This window comes from Microcaecilia unicolor, chromosome 7, assembly GCF_901765095.1.
Source record: "Microcaecilia unicolor chromosome 7, aMicUni1.1, whole genome shotgun sequence".
Lineage (NCBI taxonomy): Eukaryota > Metazoa > Chordata > Amphibia > Gymnophiona > Siphonopidae > Microcaecilia > Microcaecilia unicolor.
The window spans coordinates 44,852,602-44,870,278 of record NC_044037.1 but is presented as its reverse complement, the minus strand read 5'-3'; the positions used below and the strand labels follow the sequence as shown (position 1 = coordinate 44,870,278).

The 17,677-nt window shown below is 44.5% G+C and overlaps 1 protein-coding gene across 2 annotated transcripts in view; it reads left to right on the top strand.

Annotated features, from left to right (window-relative positions):
- The first annotated feature begins 10,426 nt into the window (after positions 1-10,426).
- PHF6 (PHD finger protein 6) overlaps positions 10,427-17,677 on the top strand; it is a 130,376-nt gene continuing 123,125 nt past the window's right edge. For both annotated transcript variants that reach the window (XM_030210049.1, XM_030210048.1), the window contains exons 1-2: positions 10,427-10,535; positions 14,972-15,115. The gene's annotated coding sequence lies outside the window, so the exon portion shown is untranslated. The remainder of the gene's footprint in view (positions 10,536-14,971; positions 15,116-17,677) is intronic.

Below are 17,677 nucleotides of genomic sequence, written 5' to 3'. Positions count from 1 at the left end.
CTGGGTTCACTCACATGTGTCAAGAAATAGATCTGAAATTATCCCTCTGATTCTATAAAGATCACAAAAAAAAGCATGCAAATTTAGGCATGTTCCCGATTTATGCATAGCTTTTTAACAAGCAATTATTGGAACTAATTAGATTTAATTGGGACCTACCTGCGTGAAGTTAGTCACAGGATCCGCACCTAAAATTTATTTGCTGTCCAAAAATAGGGATGTGGAAATGGGTCAAGGGCATTTCAGGGCAAATCAAGGGCACGGTTTTGAGTTATGTGCTCCGCGCATACATTTAGGTGCAGACATTTGCACCATGTTTATGCTGGTGCAAATGGCTGTGCCTAAATTTATACGCGACCTCTCCGCGTAAGTGTTAATTTTATAAACCACACCAAATGTTTCAGTGCCAATTTTATAGGCGCCATATATAGAATCTAGCCCTAAACCTGTATTAGGTGTTTCATCATTGATTGTCCTTTGAGGATGCTGCAGACTGGGTTCAAGACCATACATGTATGTCACTTTGAACTCAAACTCTGTACCACTGTCCTATCCAGGGTCAATAAGTACAGATTTAGGAAATCCATCATTGTCCAGTGTGTCCAGAGGTGTCATTAGCAAAAGGGCACCTGCTTCTTAATTGTTTTTCTTTGTTTAAAAAGTAGCCTGTATCTTTGTTGTGTGATCATTTAAATACTAGTAAAAAAAAACCCCGTTTCTGATGCAAATGAAACGGGGGGGGGGGGGCTAGCAAGGTTTTCTTCAGAGTGTGCATGTGGGAGTGTGTGTCCCTGCCCTCTCCCTCTCTCCCCCCTCCCCCCTCCGAGTCCAGTCCTTCAGTGTTGTTTCCCCGCTGTTCTGTGTTTTTGTTACAGAGAGAGTGAGGGCATCTCTCTCCCCTCCCCCCTCTGAGTCCTTCACTGTTTCCTGGGATTTCCTGCTGTGCTGTTTTCCTTCACTCATGGGGAAACCGGATATCTCTGGCGCTTCACACTTCCGGCTGGAGGCTTCAGTGGTGCCTTTTATATATATAGAATTTTATATATATAGATATTAATTCAGAGGACGTGTCTTGAGCTCCCCACCTCTGCACCACTCTTATTACCACTTTCTTCAAATCCCATTCCCTCTTTTCTGCTACTGGAGTCCAGGGTAGCTCTGAATATCTTTGGAATGGCTACATATTAGTAGGGACTGGGAGTGATTCATTCCTTGTATGTCAAAACTGTGGTGCCTGTGCTACAGGATTGGAAAGCAGAGCTGTAAGAGGTGGACTTTGAAATACATATTACTATTTTCTGATTCTAGAAGCAGCACATGAAAGGCATGAATGAGCCTTAGGGCTAGATCTGATGTAGATTTGTTTACTGGTTGTAACTGGATAAAAATTCTGTGGTCTTTTTATAAAACGAATTTGATAGATGAAACACATAAGAAAACACATACATTATCCAAGAGCAAGTGCAGCCTGTGCAAAAGTGAAAGGAGATCATCACCCTGGTGCAGCTGGAAGTAATAGCCAGGACCAGCCCACCAGGGGATGCAATATCCTTTCTCATCTCTCACACCAAGAATGTGTCTCCAGGAGCTTCTGTCCAGGAGGGAAGGGTTAGGACATCTGTTATATTGGTGATTCGATTATTAGGCATGTAGAATTTGTAGCTAGCTGGGTGGCTGGTCACTTGGCTGCCTGTTGCAAAGGTGGCAGACCTCACACATCACCTAGATAGGGTTTTAGATAGTGCTGGGGAGGAGCTGGCTGTCTTGGTACATGTGGGTGCCAATGACATAGGAAAATGTGGGAGAGAGGTTCTGGAAGTCAAATTTAGACTCTTAGGTAGAAAGCTCAAATCCAGAACCTCTAGGGTAGCATTTTCTGAAGTGCTCCCCATTCCACACTGTCACGATTGTGACTATGTTCCCGGTTGGACTTGCTTTGGGGTTCCTCCAGCCACGCCAAGTCTATGTGTAAATCCTGAAGCCTGGGGGAAATCCTGAAATCCGGTCCAGTCTAGGCTAGTCCGTTCCTGGATCCTGTTCTTGCCAAGCCGTGCTCTGCTGTTCTTGCAATCAAGCCTCACCCTTATTCGTGACCTCAGCTGGGATTGCCTTTATCAAGCACCTGGGAACTTTCTGGTTTGCCTTTGCAACAGAGGTCGTCTGATGAGCTTCTCATCAGTGAGTGTTATTACAGTGCTACCCTGTTACTTCTTATCCTGTCTTTGACCCTGCCTGTTTGCTGGAGTATTCTACTGTTTGCTGCCTGTCTTTGACTCTGCTTGTTTCTTGGAGTATTCTACTATTTGCTGCCTGCCTTTGACCCTGCTTGGTTCTTGGAGTATTCTACTGTTTGCTGCCTTCATTTGACCCTGCCTGTTTGCTGGAGTATTCTACTGTTTGCTGTCTGCCTTTGACCCTGCTTGGTTCTTGGAGTATTCTACTGTTTGCTGCCTACCTTTGACCCCGCTTGGTTCCTGGAGTATTCTACTGTTACTGCCTTCCTCTGTTCCTGCTTGTTTCCTGGGCTACATTTCTGTTTGCTGGCCGCCTGCTGGACCCTGCAGTTCTGGGTTTCCCCTTCTGTCTCATAGTCCTGCCGGCCACCCGCACCTTGTTTGTCCTGTTTGTCTGTCCTAATTAGATTGTAAGCTCTGTCGAGCAGGGACTATCTCTTCATGTTCAGGTGTACAGCGCTGCAAACATCTAGTAGCGCTATAGAAATGATGAGTAGTAGTAGTAGTTAAACTAGATCCTAGGGGAAGAACAACAGTTGTTCAAAAAATCCACAATTTCGGGAATAACTTGTATAAAATGTTTGTACATTTGGGTAGCTTGCCAGGTGCTCTTGACCTGGATTGGCCGCTGTCGGGGACAGGACGCTGGGCTCGATGGACCTTTGGTCTTTTCCCAGTATGGCATTACTTATGTACTTATGCATGGATTGTAACAAGGTATCTTTCAAAGATATCACCAAAACAGAGAAGACTTAGACATTTTTCAGCCATAATGGAACAAAACAAAAACGAGGACCGAAACTTAAGCGTTTTGAGCCAGACCTGTTTTTATAATGAATAGCTGCAGTGGGAATTTAACCCAGTACCCCAGGGTCAAAGTCCACTGCACTAACCACTAGGCTACTCCTCTGCTCCACACAAAAAGGTGCCCTTACTCCCCCAGTGGTCACTAATCCCCTCCCACCCCAAAAAAAGTGTGATTAAAAATATTACTTGCCAGCCTCTGATGTTATACTCAGGTCCATTAGAATAGCATGCAGGTCCCTGGAGTAGTCTAGTGGTGGTGCAGTGCACTGCAGACAGGTGGATCCAGGCTTCCACCTCCCCCTACCTCTTACACTTGTGGAGGAAACTGTGAGTCCTCCAAAACCCACCAGAAACCCACTGTACCTACATATTGGTGTTCCCTTCACCTGTAAGGGCTATTGTAGTGGGTTTTGGGGGGCTCAGCACACAAGGTAAGGGAGCAATGGTGAGATGTGTGCCTGGGGGCAATTTATAAAGTCCACTGCAGTGCCCCCAAGGATGCCCTATTGCTTTCCTGGGATGTCACTTTTCCACTATTCTACCTGATGCCAAGCTTTCTAATTTGTTTTTATAACATCTGAGCCTTGTGTCTATTGTTTAACAGTAGATTTGGGCTTTGAATTCAGGAGGTCTCATATATATATATATATATATATATATATATATATACCAGAGTGTTATTTTTCCATACTTCATAGCAAGAGTGTACATTCACTAATTACCTGTCCCAATACAACTGAAGCTTTTACCTCCTCAGTGCATGTAAATGGTTTCATCCCTGTGTGGATTCTCTAATGCCGTGTGAGGCTTTCTTTCCAACCAAAGCTTTTACCACACTCAGGACATGTAAATGGTTTCACTCCTGTGTGCATTCTCTGGTGCATTGTGAGGTTTACCTTCTGACCAAAGTTTTTAACAGACTCTATACATGCAAATGGTTTCTCACCCATGTGGACTTTCTGGTGTACTTTGAGATTTACATTACAACCAAAGCTTTTACCACACTTAGAACATGTGAATAGTTTCACTCTATTGTAGATTTTCTTGAGTATTTTGTACATTTTGCATTTGGACGTTTTTTAAATGGACCAAACAATAAAATGTCCAAATCGCAAAATGCTTTTCCAAACAGCATTTTCAAAAGGAAAAGACAGACTTTTTTTGTAGAAAATTACCTTTCCTGTTCTGAATTTGGACATTTTACAAAAAACATCCAAATTCAGAGATGTCATATCCAAAAACACCCCTTGTGCATTTGACTTGCCCAAAGTCTCAAGGAGCTGCAGTGGGAATTGAACCCATATTGCCAGGATCAAAGCCCGCTGCACTAACCATTAAGCCACTCCTTCTCTATTTTGGACGTTTCGCATTTGGACGCTTTTTGTTTGAAAATGGACCAAAAAATAAAACGTACAAATCACAAAACGTTTTTTCAAACAGTATTTTCAAAAGGGAAAGATAGATGGGTTTTTTTGTTGAAAATGACCTTCTTTCTTGTTCTGGATTTGGATGTTTTTTGTAAAATGTCCAAATTCAGACTTAGACATCATATTGTAAAATTGTTTCAGAGTTTCTTCCCCCTCAGTCCAAATCATAAAAATGTCATTGATGTACCAGTAGCATTTTAGGGGTTTGGTCTGGTATGCATTCAGAAATGTTTCTTCCAGCTCAGCCATAAAGAGGTTGGCATATTGGGGTGCTGACCTGGTGCCCATCGCAGTGCCCATTATTTGTAGATGTCATTGTTAAAGTGGAAATAGTTGTGAGTTAAAATAAATTTGATTAATTTTGTAATAATTTCTGGTGAGTATTGATGGTCCAGTGTGGATGCTTTTAGGAATTTCTCACATGCAGTTATGCCATCTGCATGGGGAATGTTGCTGTATAGTGATTCTACATCCATCGTGACCAGAAGGGTGCTTGGTGGTAATTGTTTGATATTTTTCAATTTATTCAGAAAGTCTGTGGTGTCTTGTATGAAGCTGTTTGTTTTGTGCACCAGAGGTTTCAGAATTCCATCTCTGATTCCAGGTATTTCCTCAGTGAGAGTGCCAATACCAGATATTGCTTGCCAGGTGCCCTTGGCCTGGATTGGCCGCTGTCGTGGACAGGATGCTGGGTTCGATGGAACCCTTGGTCTTTTCCCAGTATGGCATTACTTATGCACTTATGATTGGTGGTCCAGTGTGGATGCTTTTAGGAGCTTCTCACATACAGCAAGCCTGTTTGAGAATCCAGAATCTGGTTCCAGCCAAGCCAAGTCCATTCCAGAATCCGGTTTCAGCCAAGCCAAGCCCGTTCCAGAATCCAGTTTTTCCAGTCCTGCTTATTCCAGCCCTGCTCATCTATTGCTTCAGTTCCCATCCTGCTAGTTACGGTCCTGCTTGTACCAGCCTGTGTTCAGCCTCGCTTCCTGTTTGGGTGGTTTACCTGCTGCTGCCGGTCACTGGCAGTGGCCCAAGGGCTCACTACTCCAGACTCTGTGACAGTCCGTGACACTGAGCAGAAGGTTTCAACGTATCACCAACGATGACAGCTAGGTCCCTTTCCTGGTTGGTGACTCCTAACATGGAATCTTGCATTACGCAGCTATAGTTCATGTTCCTCTGTCCTACATGCATCACTTTGCACTTGCTCATAATAAATGCCATCTGCCATTTGGATGCCCAGTTTCCATTCTCATAAGATTCTCTTGTTATTTTTCACAATCCTCTTGCAATTTAACAACTTTGAATAACTTTGTGTTGTCAGAAAATTTAATTACCTCACTAATTACGCCCATCTCTAGATCATTTATAAATATGTTAAAAAGCAGCGGTCCCAGCACAGACCCCTGAGGAACCCCACTATCTACCCTTCTCCATTGAGAATACTGACCATTTAACCTTACTCTCTGTTTTCTATCTTTTAACCAGTTTTTAATTAATAATAGAATACTACCTCCAATCCCATGATTCTCCAGTTTCCTCTGGAGTCTTTCATGAAGTACTTTGTCAAATGCCGTTTGTAAATCCAGATACACAATATTGACTGGATCGTCGCATATAGACATTTCAAACTATGTTTGTTGTTCCCATTTACATCTTGTTCAGCAGTTGACAGTGTTAATTTGCAATCTTTTGTCTGCTTTTTATTTAAAGACACCTGGAGGGGCATTTTCAATTCCTTCAATACATACCATCCTACAATCAGATTCAAAATTGACTACTCCCCAGAAAAAATCAATTTTTTGGACACCACAGTCTCAATCAGCGATGGCTATATACAAACATCCATATACAAGAAACCCACAGACAAATGCAGCTACCTCTACAACTCCAGCTTCCACCTTTCACATACAAAAGATCCATTATTTACAGCCAAGCCACAAGGTATCACCTTATCTGCTCTGACCCAGTGGACTGAGACAGACACCTTGAAACCCTGACTGCATCTTTCGAATAGAAACGCTACAACCCCAAAATAATCTCCAAGAATATTGCCTCCTCCCTCAAAACACCCAGGGAAAATCTGCTACAGTACAAAGAAAAAAAAGCCACAGACAGAATCCCCCTTATAGTGACATACAACCCAGAGCTTGAAAAATTAAGAAAAATCATAAAAGATCCACAGTCTCTACTCCAGGAGGATGAATTACTGAAAGAGATATTCCCATCCCCACCAGTGCTGGCCTTCTGACAGCCACCCAACTTAAAACACAGGCTAATTAGAAATAAGCTCCCAACACAGACTCAAAAAGAAGAGAATGGCACACACCGTTGCAATATATCCAGCTGCAAACTATGCCAAAACATTTCACAGGACCCCACGGTCATTCACAAAGAAAAAATATTCAACATTAAGGAATCTTTCACGTGCTTATCTTCCAATGTGGTATATATCATTCAGTGTAAAAAGTGCAATGAAGGCTGCTACATTGGAGAAACAAGTCAGATGCTAAAGAAGAGATTTAATTTACATAGACATCACATGAAAAATGCCAGTACAAACAAAGATGTCTTGCCTGTGGGACAGCACTTTACAAAACCAGAACACTGTACCAGTGATTTATTTATTTATATATTTATTTACGGTTCATTTCTACCCCACATTTTCCCACAAATGCAGACACAATGTGGCTTCCATGAATTACAAAAGTTAAGAGATACAGCACATGAATTTAGCAGTAGAATAAGGATAAAATGTTAACAGCAATTAGGATGACTAAACAGCAGAGTCACTAATGGAATACACTTGTTCAAAAAGGTACGTTTTCAGCAGCTTCTTGAAAAGAGGGTGGTCAGCTTGCGACTTTAGGTACAGGGGAAGAGTGTTCCAGGTCTTCGGGCTGAAGTAGTGGAAAGTGGAAGCAAAAAGAAGCTTGTATTTAACACCCCGGCAAGATGGATAATGGAGTTGTAAAAAGGTGCGTGCTGTAGTGATGGCATTTCTAGGTGGGAGATCTATTAGAGGAATCATATATTCCGGAGCTAAGCCATAGATTATTTTATGTGTCAAAGTACAGATCTTGAATGCAATTCGTTCTCTCACAGGTAGCCAGTGTAGGTTGAAACGTAGGGGCTGCGCAGAAACCCAGCGCGGCTTGCCCAAGATTTCAAGGTAAGAATCCTGAAAGGGAACTTTAAAACAATACAGGAACATAAGACCTTTGAAGTCAGAATGATTAAATATTTTGACACCCACCAGACAGGACTTATCAAAGATCTGGGTTTTCTAGCCCATTATAAACCATAAAATTGTACTGCGTTGTCACTCTCCTATCTCCATGCATATCTCCCTGCCCCTCATCCACCTGACTCTTCCTGTCTCTCACCTATCCACCCCCATCCTGTTAGACTGTCACTGAAATGATTTGATGTTTCACTGTCATCTACCAACATTTGCTTATTTCCAATCTAAACATAGTAACATAGTAGATGACGGCAGAAAAAGACCTGCACGGTCCATCCAGTCTGCCCAAGAAGATAAATTCATATGTGCTACTTTTTTATTTGTACTGTCCTCTTCAGTGCACAGACCGTATCAGTCTGGCCAGCCCTATCCCCGCCTCCCAACCACCAGCTCTGGCACAGACCTTATAAGTCTGCCCAGCACTATCCCTGCCTCCCACCACCGGCTCTGGCACAGACCGTATAAGTCTGCCCTGCACTATCCCCGCCGCCCAACCACCAGCCCCGCCACAGACCGTATAAGTCTGCCCAGCACTAGTCCCGCCTCCCAACCACCAGCCCCAGCACAGACCGTATATGTCTGTCCAGCACTAGCCCCGCCTCCCAACCACCAGCACTGCCATCCATTCTAGGCTAAGCTCCTGAGGATCCCTTCCTTCTGCACAGGATTCCTTTATGTTTATCCCACGCATGTTTGAATTCTGTTACCGTTTTCATCTCCACCACCTCCCGCGGGAGGGCATTCCAAGCATCCACCACCCTCTCCGTGAAAAAAATACTTCCTGACATTCTTCTTGAGTCTGCCCCCCTTCAATCTCATTTCATGCCCTCTCGTTCTACCGCCTTCCCATCTCCGGAAAAGGTTCGTTTGCGGATTAATACCTTTCAAATATTTGAACGTCTGTATCATATCACCCCTGTTCCTCCTTTCCTCCAGGGTATACATGTTCAGGTCCGCAAGTCTCTCCTCATACGTCTTGTAACGCAAATCCCATACCATCCTCGTAGCTTTTCTTTGCACCGCTTCAATTCTTTTTACATCCTTAGCAAGATACGGCCTCCAAAACTGAACACAATACTCCAGGAGGGGCCTCACCAACGACTTGTACAGGGGCATCAACACCTCTTTTCTTCTGCTGATCACACCTCTCTCTATACAGCCTAGTAACCTTCTAGCTACGGCCACCGCCTTGTCACACTGTTTCATCGCGTTCAGATCCTCAGATACTATCACCCCAAGATCCCTCTCCCCATCCGTACCTAGCAGACTCTCACCGCCTAACACATACGCCTCTCTTGGATTTCTACTCCCTAAGTGCATCACTTTGCATTTCTTCGCATTGAATTTTAATTGCCAAACCTTAGACCATTCTTCTAGCTTTTTCAGATCCTTTTTCATGTTTTCCACTCCCTCCGGGGTGTCCACTGTGTTACAAATCTTAGTATCATCCGCAAATAGGCAAACTTTACCTTCTAACCCTTTGGCAATGTCACTCACAAATATATTAAACAGAATCGGCCCCAGCACCGATCCCTGAGGCACTCCACTACTCACCTTTCCCTCCTCCGAGCAAACTCCATTCACCACCACCCTCTGGCGCCTGTCCGTCAACCAGTTCCTAATCCAGTTCACCACTTTGGATCCTATCTTCAGCCCATCCAGTTTATTTAAGAGCCTCCTGTGGGGAACCATGTCAAAAGCCTTGCTGAAATCTAAGTCGATTACGTCTATAGCACATCCACGGTTCAATTCTCTGGTCACCCAACCAAAGAATTCAATGAGATTCGTTTGGCACGATTTCCCTTTGGTAAAACCATGTTGTCTTGGATCTTGCAACTCATTTTCTTCCAGGAAATTCACTATCCTTTCCTTCAGCATCGCTTCCATTACTTTTCCAATAATCTGACGAAGAAGGGCAACCTTCAAAAGCTAATCAAGAAATGTATTGTTATGTCCAATAAAAAAGGTATCATCTTATTTTCTTTTCCATGTTTTATTTTGTTTTATTTCTATTGATTAAGTTTTTAAGAATTTTGGGAGGCAGTTGTCAAAGTAGCCCCCCCCCCCCCATGGCTATTTTAACAACTGGCTCCCAACATGTGGGCCCCCCTCCAGAATTCTCTTTTATATTGGTGATGGGGATGCTGAGCCCTGCCAGCCAAGTAAATAGACTGCTGCTGCTCCACCTCCTTGTTTCCAGCTCTGAGCAGCAGTCTGGGACTTCTTATGCATGTGCAAGAAGAAACAAGCAGTGGGGGAGTGGTGGCAGTTCATTTATTGGGTGGTGGGGCTAGACATCCCTACCTGCAAAGGTATGCCTAGTGTGCCTGCACGAGGAGGAGGGCGAGAGAGATTCCTGCGTTGCTCCCACTGGTCATCCCCTGACTCCCCCCCCCCCCCCCCCCCCCCCCAATAAATTGCAGGGTTGGCTGCATGTGTTAAGAGAGCCTGTTGTTGAAAATTTACCAGCACAGCCCTGGCTCTATGTCTAACTTGTCTTTTCCTTCTTTGCTAGGACTATACATCATGAAAACCAGACCCCCCCCCCAAATCCCCCCTATTCAAATACACAAAAAAACTAGGGTGAATACCAAAGGCAATAAATGCATCGAACTCCAGAGCTTCCCCTTCTCTAGTAATCCCGCCTTCCAGTGACGCAACTTTTTCAGTTCTCCGGCGTTCTGATCCTGCCTCCTCTCACGCAACTTCCTGTTTCCGGCAAGGCGGGACGCATCAGAGGAAGAGAAGTTGTGTTGTGTCAGGGGGGACGGAGCACCGGAGAAGGAAAGCTGCGGGACTGGTGGTGGTGGTGGGCAACGTCAGGTATGAGCTTGACGGTAGGATGGGGATGGCAGGACAACGTGTCGGTTCGCGGACAGAGAGGAGCGGGGAAGACACGCTGGACTGGGAAGAGCGGAAAAAAGGAGGGAGAGATGGCAGCCCACGGGGAGGGGAGACCGGTCCCCGAGTGCGTGTGAAGAGGGGTGTTCGGCGTGCGGGCAACCGAATTCGTGTTTCACACGCCTAATGCATGTGACTTGGTATCTCTCTGTGGGAGGCGTGTGTGATGCGCGTATTCGTCCCCTTCCCCCATCCTTTCTTTTCTCTTTCCCGCCCGGTTCCATTGTGACGGAATGAGGGCTCGGATAGGTTGCGCGCGCTCGTCGCCCTTGCAGAAACGGTGCAGTGGGGAGGTAGCGGGAGGACCTGGCTGGACCGTGTGCATTTCCCGGGATCGCTAAAAGGTTGCTAAGCGATTTTTTTTTTTTTTTTGCTGCACTCGCTCTTTCTGGTCATCCAGAGGGAAATGCGCGGCTCTGTAAGTAACCCGGAGGTACGCGTGTGGAGAAGGGGCGGATTGTGTAGTAGATCCGGTTCTGTGAAAGAGCCGACTCGAACGTTTGGAAGGAATTCTGTTGCCGCAACGTATGTATTATTTTATTGACAAAACATGAACTGTTGCAGAAGCTGTGTGAGGTGGATGGTATTGAACCGTCAAATTGTGGATAAATGATTTTTTTTTACATATATTTTGGATAATATACTCTAGATTGCTTCAAGCCCTTTTCTAATGTGTAACCACATTGGTGTATGTGCACACTTGTGTGTGTTTAAAAGTATCCCCAGAATCTGTCATACTTTTGTTTTGTTTTTTTTCTATGAACTAGCACTGACAAAGAAGGTTAGTGATGACGGTTTGCATATACTGTGATCAAACAGGGCTAGTCTCCTCCCGTCAAATCTCTTTGTATCTGTTGCAGGTATTAGGCAAATTTAGCAAAGGAGTCACTTTATTTTCCACTATAATATAAATCACAATAAAGCTTAATTAAGCAAGCAAACCTGAGGAAAAAACGACTGGAGGAGGGGACCCCACAGCAATCCAGCAAAATCACACTATTTTAAAGGAAAAAGAAAAGCAATCCAAGCTGTGGAGAAAAGACAGGAAATAGAAAACATAATAATTTGTATGTAATGAAAAACAAATAGGCTTGTTACAGAGAACTTCAATAGATACACAGACATTCCCCTAACGTGGAGATGCCAGAATTGCTACTTTATTGGGGCAACTTGTAAATTAAGCACAAACATTTACACACATGTTATGCCATTTACACACATGTTATGCATGCAAACGTTTAGAATACTAATATATATAGGCCTCCCAATGTGCCATTAAAGCTGAACAGTGTTATGGTGTGAGCTGGTAAACCTTAGTAACAGCACACTGTATTACCGTCAGCTACACAGTGTCTTATTGTTGTGATCCTCACCAGTTTCTGTCCACTTCACCCTATGCTGATTATTTACTAAATAAATTATTTTATAACATCGCTTAAAGCATGTCAAATTTTTATAAGTATGTACTCATCTTTAAAGAATGAAGTTAAATGTAGGTGGCTTGGGGTTTTAATTCAGTTCAGTGAGCTTCATGCATGCTCAATTTCATTAAAACCGAGCATGCGTGCCGGGGTGGGAAACCAGAGCAAGCAACACAGCGCTGACTATTGCAGGAAGGCTTCTGCTGGTAGGGCTTAGGTACCCCCGCCAATCCAGGTGTATGAGGTGGGGCCAAATATACCCCCTCCATTTTGGGCCCAGCATCTTCTTCCCTCCCAAATCAAGGTCTGGCTACACCTCTGTTCCTCTCCCGATTCAAGGTCTGAGATTCCAGCAGATAAAAATAAGGATCTAACATGATGCTGTGTTTTTGTGGAAATGCCTGTATCAGGAGTCATCAGTATCTGAAGGAATTTAACAAGCCAGATTAATCAGATGCTAATCTATCTTATCAATGAATTATATTTGAAAAGTATTTGACATGACAGCTCAAACAGGTGATAATCAGTTTAGTCATAGACATAGTTGGCAGCAGTTCACCCTGTTCTTTACTGCATATACATCAGGAAAAAAAAAACTATATTTTTCAGCCGGAGAAGAAAATATCCTTATAGCAGAAATATTTTAGAACCCTGTTCCTGTCATACTCTAGAGCAAAGGTAGCTACTAGTGCCCTTATACTAGCTGATTCTATGAAGTCAGTAAGAGTCACTGTTCTCTGATAAAGATGGAGACAATTATACTTTCCCTCTTCCTTTCTCCCTTCTCCTAAAAGCTATGCCCATACCACTGGGGGGAAAGTTTCAGTTGGTATTTTTAAAACCTCCACAAAATACTTCCTTGGTGTACTCTGTTTCACTATCAGGCTTATTTTCGAAAGAGAAGGGCGCCCATCTTTCGACACAAATCGGGAGATGGGCGTCCTTCTCTCAGGGTCGCCCAAATCGGCATATTCAAAAGCCGATTTTGGGCGTCCCCAACTGCTTCCTGTCGCGGGGACTACCAAAGTTCCCAGGGGCGTGTCGGAGGCGTAGCGAAGGCGGGACTGGAGCATGCCTAACAGATGGGCATCCTCAAGCGATAATGGAAAAAAGAAGGGCGTCCCTGACGAGCACTTGGGCGACTTTACTTGGTCCATTTTTTTCTTACGACCAAGCCTCAAAAAGGTGCGCGAACTGACCAAATGACCACCGGAGGGAATCGGGGTTGACCTCCCCTGAACCCCCAGTGGTCACTAACCCCCTCCCACTCTGAAAAAAAAGAAAACTTTAAAAACTTTTTTCCAGCCTGAAATGTCATACTCAGGTCCATCGCAGCAGTATGCAGGTCCCTGGGAGGGGAGGTATGTGTGTGTCAGGAGGCATAGCGAAGGCATGGACGTCCTTCTTTCAAACATTTTGGATGTCCTGAACTGCCCCCCCCCCCCAATAGGGATGGCCAAATTTCAAGGGAGTGGAGTGGAGGAGTGGCCTAGTGGTTAGAGCACTGGTCTTGCAATCCAGAGGTGGCCAGTTCAAATCCCACTGCTGCTACTTGTGATCCAAAATCCAAATAAATAAAGGGGGTGTCGGAAGCATAGCAGGCATGGACGTCCTTCTCATAGAAACATCCACATTTTGGACGTCCTCAACTACCATCGCAGGGACGGAGGCATAGCAAAGGACGTCCTCAACTTCCGTTGCAGGGACGGAGGCATAGCGAAAGACGTCCTTCACCCATACTGTAAAAAAAAAAAAAAAGACGTCCCTGACGAGCACTTGACCGTTTTCACCTGGACTTGTATTTTTCTAAGGTTCTAGACGGCTAAGGGATCAGGAAGGGCTTTTTCCGTTCAGTTAGTGCATCTGTCCACTGCAGTGCCACCTAGGGTGTCCAGTTGGTGTCCTGGCATGTCAGGGGGACCAGTGCACTACGAATGCTGGCTCCTCCCACGACCAAATGAATTGGATTTGGTCATTTTTGAGATGGGCGTCCTTGATTTCCATTATCGCTGAAAACCGGGGACGACCATCTCTAAGGTCGACCTAAATGTTGAGATTTGGGCGTCCCTGACCGTATTAGCTAAACGAAAGATGGACGCCCATCTTATTTTGATAATACGGGTTTCCCCGCCCGTTCACAAGGACGTCCTGCGAGGACGCCCTCAGGAAAACTTGGGCGCCCCGTTTGATTATGCCCCTCCACATGAGACACAGGGAAATTAAGAAAGTGCAAATGAAATACTCTGTTTTATTAGGAAGCTCCACTTTCCTTCATATTGCTCTTTAATCACAATAATAGTACAGTTTTGAACTTCTGAAACTTGCGCAGTCAGACTTTCAACTTTTTTTTTTCCTGGGCAACAAACAGTTTCTCTGTGGAGTGGATCCTTATTCTTCAGCTCTGCTGTCACTCCCAAGAGCTGGTCTAAACAATTTGATGTTGATTTTACATAGATACAATGACAGACCCTAATGTCTCCAGTGTAACAAGAGGGAGTAGTTGGTTTACACTGAATAGCAGGAGGCTACCAGAGAGTTCATGGACTCCAGCAGTCCCCTCGTAGGTGGACCCCTGATGCTCTGACTTGCTTTCTCCGGCCACCACCTTTGGCCTTACCACGTTTGGAGGGGAGGGTGCAGTGCAACCCCCCACCACCAGCCTTCGATTCAGTCAGCAATCCTACAAGCATATTTCCATTTGGATCGATGGTTTCTGCAGTTTGACACTCATTGAGGCTGCTCTGGAGGGTTGCACAGTTTGGAACTGAGTGATACTTTCACAGGAATTAGGCATGCTGTTCTTGAAAGCCTGTATGATTCTCTATAACATGGTGCAGAAAAGTATCTAATGTCGCCGGGGTTAAAGAAGGATTCTCCACTGGGTCCAGAGAAAAACCTATGTTTGGTCTTTTTTTTTTTTCCCCCCATTCTGATCAGGTACATACCACAAGGCAATACAGATGGTAAGAGCTGATACAACCTGTGTCACCAGCACTTCAAAGGAGTCTTTTCCAGTGGGATTTTGAGTGTAAAGTGAACCAAAAGATCTCTGATTCTACAGTTGCAACTTCAGGATCCACTGTAAGTTTTATGTGGGTGTTGAGCAAGAGTTTCTTTTTATGCTCTGATGCCTTTTACTGGAACAAGGTGATAATCTGTACTGTAGAGCATGAGATATCAGGACTGCATCGTTCCCTTTGCAGTTGAAGGAACTTCTTGGTCCCTGAATCTTATGTGGGGTTTTTTTTTTTTTTTGGGGGGGGGGGGGGGCAAGGCTGATGCAAGAGCATTGCATGCCCTTGTTGAAGCTGCAGCTTTGTTCCTCCCTTCTATTAATTTTCAGGTTCCTAGCCAGTCTGCTCCCCTCCTTCCAAAATTTTGATAATTTAAAAGCCTGATGTCTAATTAGAGTTTAATATTAAACTTTATTTTACAGGTAAAAGTAGGTGCTGATGGTTCTCTGAGATTGTGTGACTGTCAGGACTGCAGTGGTGCCCCCCCCCCCCCCTCCAAAAAAAAAAAAGGTTGTCCTGGGTGGCTTTCTAGTCTTGTTAGGGGGTCTTTACTAAAGCTTATATTGAGTTATCTGCAGCAGGGCCAATTTTATTCCTGTGGGCCCTGCTTCAGATAGCTTGAGCTAAGCTTTAGTAAAAGACCTCTTTAGTGATTTGCCTGGCCCTGTTTCTGTATTCCTTTATTTTTTTTTGGACCAATATTAAGAATATCTCAACCTATTAAAAAAATCCTGTTGTGTAAACTAAAATGTTTATTTTTATTAAAAAAAAATGTAGTAAAGATCTCCTGTACATTTCTCCTATACATGTTTTGGTCATTTTATATGATGCATCTGAGCCTGTTTTCAATAGTTGATTACTCACTCACATTGGTAATCCTAACTTGTTTGTTCTAGATAGTAAAAACAAAATCCACATGTGGTGCAGGTAGCATTTTGAGGTTGATAACCCTATATAATAATTCTCACCTCCAACATTCTAAAATAGCTGCCTGTGTCAATGGCTCCTGGAGTTGCTGAGCTAGGCTCCGTAGCCAGGCTGACGTCACTCACAACTGATTCCCAGGCAGGGGGAGGAGTAGGGAAACACGCAGAGCTCCGCGTGTTTCCCTAGTCCTCCCCTTGTTGCGTGTTTCCCTACTCCTCCCCCTGTCCTGGGAATCAGCTATGAGTGCGCCACGCATCACCCAAGCCGCCCCCCCCCCCCCCGAAAGCACATCAACCCCCTCGCCACCCGCAGCTGCCACTGGTAACGCTGTCTGGCCGCTGCTGCTTCTCCTGTTGAGCAGCAGCGACCGCTACAAAAAGAAAAAAAGCCGTAAATGTTTTTAAACATGAAACGCGGCACCGTAGACAGCCATCAGGCATTGGCTGTCCTGCAGCTGCTCCTCCTCTCACCTCCACGTCACTGCCCCTGGAGTAAGACCCCGGAGGAGTGTAGCGACGTGAGAGGCGAAAGGAGGAGCGGCTGCAGAGCCGACAGCCAATGCCAATGCCTGATGGATATCTACGGTGCCGCGTTTCAGGTTTAAAAACATTTATTGCTTTTTTTCTTTTTGTAGCGGCCGCTGCTGCTCAACAGGAGAAGCAGCAGTGGCCGGACAGCGTTACCAGTGGCAGCTGCAGGTGGTGAGGAGGCTTTATGCGTGTGGGGGGGGGGGTGTCGCTTGACATGGATGGCTGGGGGGGGGGCAGGGGAGAGGGAGGTGGGGAGGGGGTCCTGAGACCAGAGAGGGGGGGGGCACACACTGTCTCTCACATACACTCTCTGACACACTCTTTGTCTATCACACTCTCTCTGTCACACACACACAGACACTCTGTTTCTCACACACTCTACTACTACTACTACTTATAATTTCGATAGCGCTACAAGGCATACGCAGCGCTGTACACCATATACAAAGACAGTCCCTGCTCTCTCACACAAACACACACACACTCCATCTCTCACATACACACTCTGAGGAAAACCTTGCTACCGGCCGTTTCATTTCTGTCAGAAACGGGCCTTTTTTACTAGTATAGAATGATTTAATACATTATAGCTAACATGTCCTTAGTGATTTTTTTTTTTTAGAATTTCTTAGAAGCAGGCTTAAAAATACATATATTTTTGTGGTGTGGAAATTTCAGCCCAGTCAGTATCTGAAATAAAATATCGTAACATTGTTAATCCAGAATAGTTGTAAATATTCCTACAACCATTGAGCTACATAACTTTAGGGGCCTATTTTCCAAAAAGTGTTTTAACACTGGGCATTTCCATGTTCTAAGCCCATTTTTAATGCGGTCCAAAAATAGGGAGCTTTTTTTTCGTGTAGATCCTGTACTAATTTTTCTATTAGTGTACTAGACATGCAAAAATATTAACATAGCCTCCTATTTATGAGGCACTGAGAGGTCATTTTACTAAGCAGTGATAAAAAGTGGCCTATGGATGAGAGAAATTGGCGCATGCAGGGCCATTGTTTTTTTTATCACAGCTGGGAAAAAGGGTTTGTTTTAAAAATGGGGGCATTAAATGGTCATGTGCTAAAATTAAAAGTAACATAGTAGATGACGGCAGAAAAAAGACCTGCACGGTCCATCCAGTCTGCCCAACAAGATAACTCATATTTGCTGCTTTT